At 44.6% G+C, this 14,269-nt stretch overlaps 1 protein-coding gene across 1 annotated transcript in view; it reads left to right on the top strand.

Moving 5' to 3' along the window:
* Positions 1-14,269, top strand: part of LOC109869709 (metabotropic glutamate receptor 4) — a 253,129-nt gene that overhangs the window by 72,942 nt on the left and 165,918 nt on the right. The gene's annotated exons all lie outside the window — the stretch shown is intronic.

The following is a 14,269-nucleotide window of genomic DNA, read 5'->3' as shown; positions in this document are numbered from 1 at the left end:
TTTATTAAAATCCTCTGCAATAGCAAAATGTTTTCTCAGCCAGGTTGTGAGTAGATCGTGATAATGATTTCTCAAACAGTGAGAACTTTGTGGTTGCCTCAGAGAGGGGTACCTGCAAATTGCCTTCCTTTATGTCTTAATAAGCAATAACTCCAGATTTATTAGGGGGAGGACATGCTTATTTTCTTCCTCAATTTGCATTCTGATGGCTTCTATTCCCTTCCCTTCTCAATGTTTGAATGGCTGAGAGTTTTATGGCTGTTTCAAATGGGTCTTGATCAGACTAGGACCAGCGTTGATACTACATCCCTGTATCACAGAGTGAGTGAGACAAACAGTCTACCTATTCTATGACTTTGTGGTAAGGTTGTCACAAGAAGAGTTGGCTTCAAGTTGATTGCCTTGTTATTAGTCAGCACCATGATTCTGGCCCTAAAAGTTGGGAAACCAACCATCCAAACAACAGAGTGCATTTTACCTTCCACACTGTCTCTAACATTTCAATTCTCACTGCTTCGGCCATACAGTGCAGATCATCATATTGCATCTTTCATCAATACCCCATCTCCATTCATTATGCTGAGAGATCCAGCCGAACACAGCATGGCCAGCCGTTCTGTCAACACAAATCCAGTCTTCACTGGACTGAACACAGCTATAATGGACTCGACTGATAAATGGCGATGCATCCTTCCCGACCTGCCATCGCATGCCATCATGGTTTGGTTGTTAGTTTGTTAATAACAAGCATCACATACTGTATTTTCTGGGAATATTTGATTTATTTATTAAGAGCTTGGTGATGATTCAGACATGTTGAATAACATAGTAATCCAGAGCTTTGTCAGACCAGCCGTTAATTCACATGTCTTGTACACATTAGGATAGATGATCTGACTGTTATTATAGAGTCCGATCACACAGCTACGTATCCCTTTAACACTGTGGCAGGTGGTCAGAGCTGTTTGTGTTCAACCTCCATTAGAATAGTGCTGCAAATCAGCCAGGATTCTCAGCCACATTACTGCACCTATACAGCCACATTGCTACCACTCATCTAAGTATCTATTAATCTTTCCTGTTTACTATCTCCTCCCCCAACTCTAACCAAAGATGCATTATTAAACACGGTTATAATTTGTATCTGCTTCATCAAAGCACAAGGGTCTTCCATTGAGGAGACACATTATCGTCCTTCTTTTGACGGATTCTGACAAGGTGTTAAGGGGGAAAAGAATGTTGACTCACTTGGCATTTGGTAGTAGTGGTGAAGAATAAGTCCATAACCACTATGGGAATGATTCATCACAACCATAATCATTATTTCATTGAATATGTTATTCATTTACTATTTGAAGGAATGTACAGTTTTTTATCGGTAGTGTGCGATCTAGCCTTTTCGCAGGATATATGTGTATTTTCAAAATGACAGGCTAGAGGTTTTTCTGTCCTACATGGTCAGGGTCGTAATTAGCCTACTAGTAATTTCAGAGCAGTATTGACTGCATGCCATAAGGGCAACGTTCTAGTATGTCAATTAGTGTGGAATCCTGTATTCTCAGGGATTACAGAGATCCATCCAGTGGTTATCTTCGCATGACGACCACACAACAACAGCCATTTAGTCTCTGTTGGGCTCCCTCAGAAGCTGCAATCACAAGCTGCTCATACCTACAATTTGTCTGCTTGCTTTAGCTTTGTTCATAATAGCTGCCCTGTATTGCTGTGCAGCAGTTTTACTGACGTTTGCATGCAGAGGGGGAGTAGCCCTCAAGCTCACTTGCAAAGGCGTTTATTTCTAGTCATGTGCAGTGGGACTTGAAGATGAAGATGTAAATTCCTAAAAGTACTTAGGAGCACCTCTGTCCTTATTTTTTGTCCCTCATTTTTAAAAGTGCTTTTATGTAGTACTGCACATGGGAATCTTCGCATACAATCTGGGGACGGATTAAACACAGTCAAACAACACATAAATAATATATAATAGCCTGCCTCCCTATTGTTAAATGGCCTCAAGCGTTTCTGCAGAGTCTGTGTTCTTTCCTGAGCAGTTATTGTAAGTTGCTATTATTAAGGAGAAACTGCACTCAAACACTTCATATAGCACATCTTGGACATGCATTACCATTGCCATATAGATTCACATGGCATTACTAAACTGTACAATGTTTTGAAGACATTTTCCAAGTACTCATGACGTAAACCTCGATAGGGACACAGAAGCGCCCGATGGCAAGAAAATATTTTGTTTTGCTTCGTGAATACTTACACAATCTTCCAATTGTTTTAGAGTTTACACTAAGAGTTTAATATTTCCCTGTGAATTCATGTACTGTGTAAGTTTAAATGAAAAGCATCATACTGCGTAAGATTGTTTGAAGTGCCGTGTTAAAGTTCCAAGGCAGAGGGGGAGGTATTTTCAAACAGCTCTTACACTAAAAGGGCAATATCATACATTTTCACAATTGTATAGTGTGGAAATGTATATTTGGTTGAAGTCAGAAGTTTACATACATTTAGGTGGGAGTCATCAAAACGGAGGAGGAAGGAGACGCGCTCTGTCTCCTAGAGATGAACATACTTTGGTGTGAGAAGTGCAAATCAATCCCAGAACAACAGCAAAGGACCTTGTGAAGATGCTGGAGGAAATGGGTACCAAAGTATCTATATTCACAGTAAAACGAGTCCTATGTCGACATAACCTGAAAGGCCGCTCAGCAAGGAAGAAGCCACTGCTCCAAAACCGCCATAGAAAAGCCAGACTACGGTTTGCAACTGCACATGGGCACAAAGATCGTACTTTTTGGAGAAATGTCCTCTGGTCTGATGAAACAAAAATAGAACTGTTTGGTCATAATGACCATCGTTATGTTAGGAAGAAAAAGGGGGAGTCTTGCAAGCCAAAAACACCATCCCAACCGTGAAGCACGGTGGTGGAAGCATCATGTTGTGGGGGTGCTTTGCTGCAGGAGGGACTGGTGCACTTCACAAAATAGATGGCATCATGAGGGAGGAAAATTATGTGGATATATTGAAGCAACATCTCAAGACATCAGTCAGGAAGTTAAAGCTTGGACGTGTAACAGTATAACTTTAGACCGTCCCCTAGCCCATACCCGGGCGCGAACCAGGGACCCTCTGCACACATCAACAACAGTCACCCACGAAGCATATTTAGCGTGCACCGCTAACTAAGCTAGCCGTTTCACATCCGTTACAGACGCAAATGTGTTTTCCAAATGGACAATGACCCCAAGCATACTTCCAAAGTTGTGGCAAAATGGCTTAAGGACAACAAAGTCAAGGTATTGGAGTGGCCATCACAAAGCCCTGACCTCAATTTTTACTAGGATTGAATGTCAAGAATTGTGAAAAACTTAGTTAAAATGTATTTGGCTAAGGTGTATGTAAACTTCCGACTTCAACTGTATACATTTTTGACTGCACTGGGCCATTAACAATACTTTGAAACAGTACTAACTTCAAAATCCTAAAGTACTTTCAACCTTTCTGTTGTGTGGAGCATGCATAGTCCACATGAATCTTGCATGAGGCCGAAAGCACCACAGTGCAGGCATAGTGCCAACATACTGCCTTGTCCTCTCTGCTACAGTACTATTTCATCTACATTCTATACATCTGTGTCTCATTTGGTATGACATACTATACACATCCTTCTTGGTATGAAGTACTATACACATCCTTCTGTGTTTGGTGAGCGAAGGCAGGATCTCTGCTGTTCTGGGGAGAGCTGAGGAGCTATCTGGGTATTCTACATTCTTTTGCAGAGCAGATACAATTTTATCACTCCCTAAATCGAAACAATTCCCTGAGTGTATGCATCTCCCTACAGGGACTGCTGATCCAAAGACCAAAGCAATTTAAATGTGGATAGTTTTTAGTTATCCTACTGGGTATAAATATGTCCCTCTTTTTATTTCGCCCGAGGGTCCAGTGAATCTAGAAGAAGAAGATGTTTTTTCATTCATACAAGTCCCCCTGGTGCCTTGCTACATATCATGCTGAACATCAACAGTAGAGTCCTGTTGTAGAGGTTATGACTAGGGTAACACTGTCACAGTAATGATAGCATCAGTCTCATGTGCTTTATCAAAGCATTGCAAGTATCTGAGCAAACCTATTGAAGATTGATCACCTTGCTCAAACAAGTAGGTGTATGCACTTTCAAACCATTGATTCATAGTGCCCATATAGTGTCATACTCATCTTGTAATACTATTTAGTACATATAGTATTAAAGATGCATCCATTGCATATATGTGTGAGTTATATGGTAGTATTAGATGTGGGCTGATTATTTGTTTTTTTCATACATTGTACTAATAAAAACACTGGTTTCCATTTGTAATCATGACATGCTCTCAAGGTGGTGAGAACAATTGGCTTTCACTGCTAGACTTAATTGAAGATATGCAATGCAAATACATGCTAATGTCGCCCTCAGTGTTGGATCAAGCTGTATCTGTGCTAGGGAGATGTGAAGATCTAGTGGGTAACACTTTCCTATAAGGTTTCATTTGTAAAGGGTTTATAAAGGGTTTGTAATTACGTTACTAATGGTTATTAAATCATTTGTAAATGGGTTATAACAAATTGGTCAAATAGTGCGATTGCCAGTCAGTGCTTGCCAAATAACGAGACACTATTTACTACCTACTAACCATTTATAAATGCACTTACAAATGTGTATAATATTGAACCCTTATGTATCATCATGCAAAAAGAAATGGCTGGTTTTTAGACCAATGGTCATTGATGATGCATTGGTACACTTATTTATTCCAGGAATGAAGGCTTCATCTGAAGATCTCAAGCCATATTATTGGTGTGGTTTGCTGGTTTCTGAGAAATTTCCCCGATTTCCCCAACGTGCTTGAAATAAACACGACTTGGAACGTGCCTAGAATTTTGTGTTTACACTGACATAATGTGACAACGCATCATGAAGAATCAGGATGGATGTGTGCAAAGGCCAGACAGAAGAGATTGAGCACAAATACATGTTATTTACAAGATAAAAATGTTGACAGTGGAAAGAAGGTAAATTCTCTATGCAATTTGTTTTACTTTTGGATTCAGAAGTTTTGCTGAATGATTTAGCACGCTGCTCAGCTAGCAAAGTAGTTATCTAGCTAATGTTTGCTAGCAGCTCTGTCCTAACTAGCTAACTAGGAAACGTTAGCTAGCTAGCTTGCATTATGTAAAACCTCAAACTTATTTTTGAATATAGAATTTCTGCTAGTGGATTTAGCAAGAGATAATCTTTGGCATGATATAGTGGGCTAGCAAATTAGATCACGTTTGCTGGCTAGTTAGCTTCGCTAGCTAGCTAGCAAATGTTAGCTGCCAGCTAGCTAGCTAACATCGACATCAAAGATTTGCATAACTAACCCAATATAGACCCAGAGCCTGTCGTTTCCAATGTGAGCAAATTAATCATAGTGGGCAGAACAAGCAAGGAGGTGGGCAGAGCCAAGCACGAGCTAGTGAGATCCTATTGGCGTGTTCTAGCATTTATTTGCATATTTCCATTAGGGAACACCTACTCTTAAACACTAGCTAGATATTATTATTATTATTAACTAGCAGTGGATAACATAACTAGCTAAGCCTAAATGGTATAACTCATGATAACGATGATAGTACAGTTGCGTAGTGAGATTGTCGATGCTAAATTGTCATAAAATCCTATTCTCTCCCACAGATTCCCATAAGGTCTCAGACTCCAGGACTGGAAAATTCTTAACAAGAAATAAACAGATGAAGACACAGAAGGGGACCATGAGACCCTATGTTGTATTTTAAATAGTTCATTTGTTGTCAATTTCTATTCTGACATGTAATGTTAAAAAGGGGAGAAAAAGCCCCCACCCGTTTATCTGAATTAGCTAGACTACTCACTATACCAATGATAAGCTACACATTTGAGTCACTGCAAAATTGTTTTCCCAATGTGTCCTTCTATTAAATGACATGTTCTTTTTACTATGTATTGCATGATTGAGGAGATTACATGCTTTTATAAATGTTTGCTGCTCATTAATAAATAGCCAGGAGGTTTCCATTTTCAGCAGTTATAAATGTTGATAACTCATTTGTTAAGGTAATGGTCAATAAGGTATAATTTTGGCAGTTTTAAATGTTAATAACGCAGTTATAAATGTCAATAGTTCTGCCACGAAAATAAGGTATACTCTTAGGAGTTATAAATTTCGATGACTCAGTCATAAATGTTTACAGGCCTGTCACTTTAAATAAGGTATACTTCTGTAATTTATACAGACCATTCAGAAAGTAGTCAGACCCCTTGAATTTATCGACATTTTGTTACGCTACAGACTTTTTTTTCTCTCATCAATCTACTCACAATACCCCATAATTACAAAGCAAAAACAGGTTTTTAGAATTTTTTGCAAATTAATTTGTTTAAATAAAATAAAATATTACATTTACATAAGTATTAAGACCCTTTACTCAGTACTTTGTTGGAGAACCTGGCACTGATTACAGCCTCAAGTCTTCTTGCGTATGATGCTACAAGCTTGGTACACCTGTACCTGGGGAGTTTCTCCTCTTCTCTGCAGATCCTCTCAAGCACTGTCAGGTTGGATGGGGAGCTGTGCTGTACAGCTATTTTCAGGTCTCTCCAGAGATGTTTGAAAGTGTTCAAGTCCGGGGTCTGGCTGGGCCACTCAAGGACATTCAGAGACTTGTCCCGAAGCCACTCCTGCGTTGTCTTGGCTGTGTGTTTAGAGTTGTTTGAAGGTGAACCTTCGACCCAGTCTGAGGTCCTGAGCTGTCTAGAGCAGGTTTTCATCAAGGATCTCTCTGTTCTTTGGTCCATATATATTTCCCTCGATCCTGACTAGTCTCCCAGTCCCTGCCACTGAAAAACATCCCCACAGCATGATGCTGCCACCACCGCTCTTCACCTTAGGGGTGGTGCCAGGTTTCCTCCAGACGTGACGCTTGGCATTCAGGCCAAAAAGTTCAATATTGTTTCATCTGACTAGAGAATCTTGTTTCTCATGGTCTGAAAGACCTTTAGGTGCCTTTTGGCAAACTCCAAGTGGGCTGTCATGTGCCTTTTACAGAGGAGTGGCTTCCGTCTGGCCACTCTACCATAAAGGCCTGATTGGTGGAGTGCTGCAGAGATGGTTGTCCTTCTTGAAGGTTCTCCCATCGCCACAGAGGAACTCTGGAGCTCTGTCAGAGTGACCATTGGGTTCTTGGTCATCTCCCTGACCAAGGCCCTTCTCCCCTAATTGTTCAGTTTTGCCAGGTGGCCAGCTCTAGGAAGAGTCTTGGTGGTTCCAAACTTCTTCCATTTAAGAATGATGGAGGCCACTGTGTTCTTGCAGACCTTCAATGCAGAAGACATTTTGGGGTACCCTTCCCCAGATCAGCGCCTCGACACAATCCTGTCTTGGAGCTCTACAGGCATTCCTTCGACCTCATGGCTTGGATTTTGCTCTGACATGCACTGTCAACTGTTGGACCATATATAGACAGGTGTGTGCCTTTCCAAATCCTGTCCAATGAATTGGATTGATTACAGTTGGAGTCCAATCAATTTGTAGAAACATCTCAAGGATGATCAATGGAAACAGGATGCACCTAAGCTCTAAGTGTTTCCCAATGCTGTTCTTGCGTTGAGCCCGAACAAAAGAAGGACTGTTCTCACTCTGAAACATTAAGTTCATTCACATCTCAAAGGAAAAATAGGAATGCTGCTTATTCTATTCTCCCAGTGGCAACTTTTTGAACCATTGCAGTAGAAAATGGCCGTTGCCTGGGGAATAGAAAGAGAATGGGGCGATGGCAAGGGATGCTGAATACAATAGAGATTTCTATTCTCTTAAGTATATGGCCTCCCAGGCAGTTCATTACAGGTCAGATTTAATCATATGTTTGAAATGACACACAGGAAAGTGTCATTTCTATGGTTAACTATATCAGATACCTAAAAGAGATTATGGTAAGGATTAAGGGCTCTATTCAATCCGTATCGTGGAAGTTCAGCCTTACAGCTTAATTGAAATTTAAAGCCAAGTTCTTGCGTTAGCTGAGACTGCACATCACAGTAAATGCTGCATATGTTGGCTCAATTGGAAATTACCTTTACATTTCTGTCACGCAATCTGTAACGCTTCAGTGATATTCAGTGGTAGATTTCAGAGAATAGGGCCTGCATTTATCTCGAGTCGCCATTATTCAAGGAATGATCTCAAACAAAGTGAATCAATCAGGAAGTCCAATTCGACATAACCGGAGGCTGAAATTGTCGTCTCTTAACACTAATTGCAATTTTTCATTGGTTCCCATCACTTTCTGTTGTAAACAAGTGTAATATTGTCTCTGCAGTCATTCATTAATCACAAATGACATTTTTGTTCAAATCTCAGAGCAGCCTCAACCTTTATTTGTGATCATTTGGATGTTTAACGCAAGTTATAGTTCAACCTGTAATAAGATAATTAATCACAGTTGACAGTACACAAATTAATGATTGCCATTCTTTAACAAATGGAATTACACCCCCATGTAGCCAGCAGCTTTCATAAAAGGGAAGAAACAATAGGTGCCAGGCGACCTGATACATTCAATTCATCCCCGGCATTTGCATATTTTGTTATGGCAAAGTATGAAAAATGATATCCCTATTTGTTACAAAGAGTGGGAAATGAAATGGAAACAGCCCACTCAGCCAGAATAGGAAATACATTCTTATCCTGTATTGCCTGTCTGTTCTTTCCGCTACAAGACACAGTGATACATGCAAACTCCACCAATTTAGTGTCACTGTCTCACATTGTGTGTATGTGTGCGTGTATGTATGCATGCATTTGTGTGTGTGCATGTGTGTGTGTGTTTAAATGGATGGGAAAGGCAGATGTTCACATCCCTTTTTGTTGTAGTTATGGTGGATGTTTCTCATCCCTGTCACCCTTTTTTCCAATGAGTCAAAAACACTTCAGCTACTATGTATACATATTCATCATGTATGCATCAGTCTGTACATACTGTATGTGTTAATTTCTCCATGTGTCCTTCCAGTTGTCACAGCCTAGTATGACACCAACTGGCATTGGCAGCATTCTGGCTGGGCTACACCTCTAAATAGTGAACAATCACATAGCTAAGACTTAGAGTTCAGTTATCTAACCAAAAAAACAGTAGGACTACTGCATACTAGTAGGACTATTGCACACAGCAGTATCCGCTTAGAAAAAAGGTGCTATCTAGAACCTAAAAGGGTTCTTCAGTTGTCCCCATAGAGGAACCCTTTGAAAGGGTTCTCCTTTCAAGAACCCACCCTTTTTGGTTCCAGGTAGAACTCGTTGGGTTCCATGTAGAACCCTCTATGTAAAGGGTTCTACATGGAACCCAACAGAGTTCTACATGGAACCCAAAATAGTTCTACCTGGAAACAAAAAGGGTTCTCCTATGGGGACAGCCGAAGAACACTTTTGGAATCCTTTTTTCTAAGAGTGTATACTACCTGAGCTGGTATAAGATGAAGACTGCTTAGTATCTGTAACAATAAATCAGGCCTGTAGTCTCTTTATACACACACATAGCTACAGTATGCATATTCATGGCCCAAGACTCACTTTCATGAAATATAGTAGAAGTCAGCGGATGCTTGATTAATAAGACCCTTCACCAACATATGCTACAGTCGCCTGTCATCTCCCATATCCTGTGAACACGCTTGTCACACACCTGAAGCTGATCAGCACATGTGTCAGTCACTGAACAAGGACGAGGAAGCGCTGATTTGTTCAGACATGAAACATTATTTTGGGAATCAGTCTCGTAAGTCGTCGCTATTGGTCATAGTATTTATTCCACTTGGCTCAGGTTACCCAGTTATCTTATGATGAGGGCTATGATGCTACAGAACAAAAATAGACTGTCTTCTGTAACACCCTGATCTGTTTCACCTGTCTTTGTGATTGTCTCCACCCCCCTCCAGGTGTCGCGCATCTTCCCCATCATCCCCTGTGTATTTATACCTGTGTTCTCTGTCTGTCTGTTGCCAGTTTGTCTTGTTTGTTCAAGCCTACCAGCATTTTTGGATCAGCTCCTGCTTTTCCCCGTGTCTCTTTTCTCGTTCTCCTGTTTTTGACCCCTGCCTGTCCTGACCCTGAGCCTTCCTGCCGTCCTGTACCTTTGCCCCACCTCTGGATTACCGAACCTCTGCCTATCCTGACCCTGAGCCTGCCTGCCGTCCTGTACCTTTGCCCCTGTTGCTCTAATAAACATTGTTACTTCGACACGGTCTGCATCTGGGTCTTACCTGATTCCTGATTGTACGAACATGCCATGACTGACCAAGCAGACCCGGACCAGCTGCGCAACACCATCTCCTCGCAAGGAGCTCGCTCAAGGAATTGCTTCGTGGGCTGATGGAGAGGGTCCAAACGTCGGCTGGGCGCCATGACCGGGTGTTGGACATGCTGTGGGAGCAATACCGCGGGTTGTCTTGGCGTCAGCCTGCCACGGTGGTAACCCCACCGCCCCCCAGTAACTTGGTGGTTAACAGCGCCACCCCACCGGCCACTCCACCTTTCCGGAAGCCACGGTTACCTCCCCCGGAATGCTTTCATGGAGAGCCGAGCACCTGTCGGGCCTTTTTAGCTTAGTGTGCACTCATTTTCGAGCTTCAGCCCTCCTCCTTCCCCTCGGATCGCTGGTAGGACTCTCACTTGAGCTACCGCCATATGGGGAACAGCAGCCGGCCATATGCGTAAGCCTGCAGGGGTTCGTGGGAGAGGTGAGGAAGGTTTTCGATGCCCCATTCTCCGGGAGGAAAGCTGCCCGGAAGCAAATCCAGCTCCGGCAGGACACCCGCACTGTGGCCGCAGTGGATTTCCTCACATTGGCAGCAGAGAGTACGTGGAACCCGGAAGCATTGTTCGACATGTTCCTGTCTTCCTGGGTCCCTGGAAGTGATTCTGGAACTCTCCGCCATCCTCGCGGAGTACCAGCATCTCCGGGAGGTGTTCAGCAAGTCCTGGACCACTTTCCTTCCACTGCACCGCCCCTATGACTGTGGGATTGACCTTCTCCCTAGCACAAGGTGGGGTGTCTGTACTAGCTGTTGGGACCCGAAAACCAAGGCTATGGAGGACTACATTGGGGACTCCCTAGCTACTGGATTTATCTGCCCCTCTTCCTCTTCCGCAAGGTTCTTCTTCGTGGAGAAGAAGGACAAGACCCTGCACCCATGCATTGACTACTTGGGACTCAACGACATCACTGTCAAAAACTGTCAAGCCGTTATCCGCTACCACTCATTTCCTTCGAGCCGCTCCTGGGGGCCACTCAGCCTTCGAGCCGCTCCAGGGGGCCACTGTGTTCTCCAAGCTGGATCTACGTAACGCCTATCACCTGGTGCGGATATGAGAGGGGGACGAGTGTAAGACCGCCTTTCACACGGCCAGCGGCCACTACGAATATCTGGTCATGCCCTTTGGCCTCACCAACGCCCCTGCTGTGTTCCAGGCTCTGGTGAATGACATTCTCCATTACATGCTGAACTTGTTCGTCTTCGTCTACATTGATGACATCCTCGTCTTCTCCCGCTCCCCCCCAAGAACATGTGCTCCATGTCCGGCAGGTTCTCCAGCGCCTTCTGGAGAACCAGTTGCTCATTAAGGCGGAAAAGTGAGAGTTCCATCGCTCCACCATTCCCTTTCTTGGCTACATCATCTCTGCTGGGAGTGTCCAGAAGGATCCCGAGAAGGTAAAAGCGGTGGTGGATTGGCCTCAGCCTACGTCCAGGGTGCAGCTGCAACGCTTCCTGGGTTTCGCCAACTTTTATCATCACTTTATCCGGGGTTACACCACCCTGGCCTCCCCTTGTCTACCCTCACCTCTTCCAAGGTTCCGTTCATGTTCCGGGACCTTAAATACCGCTTCACCCCGGCTCCAATCCTGGTTCATCCGGGACCTTTCCAGTCAGTTGTTGGTAGAGGCCAATGCTTCGGATGTCGGATTGGGGGCTGTTCTGTCCCAATGTTCTGCCCTGGACCTTAAGCTGCATCCCTGCGCCGCCTTCTCCCACCGCCTCACCACCACAGAAAGGAATTACGATGTGGGGAATCAGGAGCATCTCGAGGTGAAGATGGCATTGGAATGGAGACACTGGCTCGAAGGGGCAGAACATCAGTTTATAGTGTGGAACGACCACAAAAACCTGGAGTATCTCCGCACTGCCAAGCGCCTCAACTCCAGGCAAGATGGGCCCTGCTGTTTACCCGGTATAACTTTCCCCTCTCCTACCGGCCGGGGTTCAAGAACGTCAAGCCGGATACCTGTCTCAATGCCACCTCGTGCCTGGCGACGGTACTCAGCTGGGGTATTGGGAAACAGGTCCGGGTGATGGGGCCCCAGGTATCCGGATGTTTGTGCCTGACTCTGTCGGCTCTGCGGTCCTGGAGTAGGCCCATTCCTCCAGGCTTGCCTTGCCTGCTCCAGGCGGACCCTGGACTTCATGCGACAAGGCTTTTGGTGGCCTACCATGGTTCCGGACGTCGCCGCCTTTGTCACTGCCTGCATGGTCTGTGCACAGAACAAGACCCCTTGACAAGCTCTGACTGGCCTCGTCCAACCCCTGTCCATCCCTCATCGCCCCTGGTCCCACACCTCCCTGGACTTTGTCATGGGTCTCCGCACATCTGATGGCAACACCGCAATTCTGACCGTGGTTGATCGCTTTTCCAAGGTCACCCACTTCATTCCTCTCCCCAAGTTACCCTCTGCCAAGGAGACGGCTCAGCTCATGGTGCAGCACGTCTTCCGGATCCATGGACTTCCCGTGGACATTGTCTCCGGCCGCAGCCCTCAGTTCTCATTCCGGTTCTGGAAAGCGCTCTGCACCCTCATTGGGTCGTCCGCTGGGTTCCACCCCCAGTCCAACGGCCAGTCAGAGCAAGCCAACCAGGACCTCGAGACCACCCTGCGCTGCCTGGTCTCTGCCAAACCCACCACCTGGAGCCAGCAGCTGGTCTGGGTGGAATAGACCCGCAACACCCTTCCCTGCTCTGCCATGGGCCTATCACCATTTGAGTGTTCCCTGGGGTATGAGCAGGAAGAGGAGGTCAGCACACCTTCTGGCCAGATATTTGTCCGCCGCTGTTGTCGTATCAGTAGGAGAGCACGGTTGGCCCTCCTCAAGACCACCTCCAGGTATCGACAACAAGCGGACCCTGGCTCCTCGGTATCGTCTCGGGCAGAAGGTATGGCTGTCCACCCCGATATCTGCCCCTCCGGGTGGAATCCCACAAGCTCTCCCCCCGGTTAATTGGCCTGTTCCCATCTCTAGAATTATTAGTCCCTCTGCTGTTCATCTTCTGTTGCCCCATACCCTTCGGATACACCCCACCTTTCATGTGTCCCGAGTTAAACCCATGTCTCACAGCCCTTTGTCTCCTGCTCCTGCTTTTCCCCATCTCTCTTTTCTTGTCCTCCTGCTTTTGACCCCTGCCTGTCCTGACCCTGAGCCCGTCCGCCTGACCACTCTGCCTGCCCCTGACCCTGATCATGCTTGCCGTTCTGTACCTTTGCCCCATCTCTGGATTACCGACCTCTGCCTGACCTGACTCTGAGCCTGCCTGCCATCCTGTACCTTTGACCCTGTTGCTCTAATTGTTACTTTGACAGGGTCTGCATCTGGGTCTTACCTGATTCCCGATAATCTTCCATACTTGTGTTTTTTCCTCATTCTGGAGTAAGCTGGAAGATAAGCTTATTCAGGAATGACATGTTTAGTGGTGATTACTGTAACGTGAGTGCTCTTGTCTACTTAGTGCATAGTATGTGGATCAGTGGAGGCTCCTCAGAGGAGGAAGGGCGGACCTTCCTCCACAGGGAATTTCATTTTAAAAAAAATGTAAACATTTAAAAAGTTATCATTTTTGGATAAAACTATATTAAATATAATCACGTCACCAAATAATTGATTAAAACACAATATTTTGCAAAGAAGGTCTACAGTAGCCTCAACAGCACTCTGTAGGGTAGTACCATGGTGTAGCCGGAGGACAGCTAGCTTCCGTCCTCTTGAGTACATTGACTACAATACAAAACCTAGGAGGCTCATGGTTCTCACCCCCTTCCATAGATTTACACAGTAATTATGACAACATCCGGAGAACGTCCCCCAGCCTATCAGAGCTCTTGTTGCATGAACTGACATGTTGTCCACCCAATCATAGGATCAGATAATGAATCTAGTACT

Source organism: Oncorhynchus kisutch, linkage group LG24, assembly GCF_002021735.2.
Source record: "Oncorhynchus kisutch isolate 150728-3 linkage group LG24, Okis_V2, whole genome shotgun sequence".
Taxonomy (NCBI): Eukaryota; Metazoa; Chordata; class Actinopteri; order Salmoniformes; family Salmonidae; genus Oncorhynchus; species Oncorhynchus kisutch.
Note: the sequence above shows the minus strand (reverse complement) of the source record. Positions and strands in the feature narration are given on the sequence as shown.